The following is an 820-nucleotide window of genomic DNA, read 5'->3' as shown; positions in this document are numbered from 1 at the left end:
AAATCAATTACTTTAGGCGACGTTTGTAGACTAACCTACTCGTACCAACGTCCGCATGTCGCGCTAGCCTTATCCTACTCTAGGCCTAGACTAGCTAGGATGGTATAGGCCTAGCCTTGAAGGGACGAGGGTCCCAATGAAAAACAACGTCGCTCTTTTATAGCTTACATTGTTTATTTAACATCACAATAATTCATTATTAGACCTATAGTTGTTTTTTGAATTGTACTCCACAAATCTCAGCCGATACCTCGCACAACTGGCTAATGTCTCTATCTATTGTCGTGACGTCATGGCTCGCTGGCTCACACTTGTGATATGTCTCGCACTTGTGATCAAATAACACGCTGGCTCGCACTTTGGCAACACTCTTTGGCAGTCAACTCGCCCAGAAAACCCGCCCTTGGAAACTTGCCCCATAAAAAAATGTACACTTCCTAGACTATGCAGTCTTCAAAAAAAAAATTGTAACCTTTGGTAATCAACTACATTTTCCACATACATAGAAAGTTTTGAAACTTTATTAAAAAAAAAACCTACAGTAAACCATAATTCACCACACTATAGACACTTTTTGACAAAAATGAAAAATTACGACTTTGTTACCCAATGAGAAGTGTTTTAATATAGACAATGGGTCGTGTCTCATATTATTTGTTATAGTTTTATTATTCATTGTTTTCACTTGACTCGCATAAATAATTTTGTTCGAAGAACATTTATATGCAGTTGTACTTCGCAGCACTTCACTTGCAATTTGCAATTTCTAGTCATTACTATATTTTTATTATTACAAATATTATATATACATATACTGCAT

At 36.2% G+C, this 820-nt stretch overlaps 1 protein-coding gene across 2 annotated transcripts in view; it reads right to left on the bottom strand.

Annotated features, from left to right (window-relative positions):
• The window catches only part of LOC117114362 (SH2 domain-containing protein 4B-like), a 14,896-nt gene that overhangs the window by 10,056 nt on the left and 4,020 nt on the right, over nt 1–820 (bottom strand). The window lies entirely within an intron of this gene.

This window comes from Anneissia japonica, unplaced genomic scaffold (assembly GCF_011630105.1).
Source record: "Anneissia japonica isolate Jap-2015-1 unplaced genomic scaffold, ASM1163010v1 scaffold1231_len1163931_cov198, whole genome shotgun sequence".
Taxonomy (NCBI): domain Eukaryota; kingdom Metazoa; phylum Echinodermata; class Crinoidea; order Comatulida; family Comatulidae; genus Anneissia; species Anneissia japonica.
This window is presented reverse-complemented; position numbering and strand designations above follow the sequence as displayed.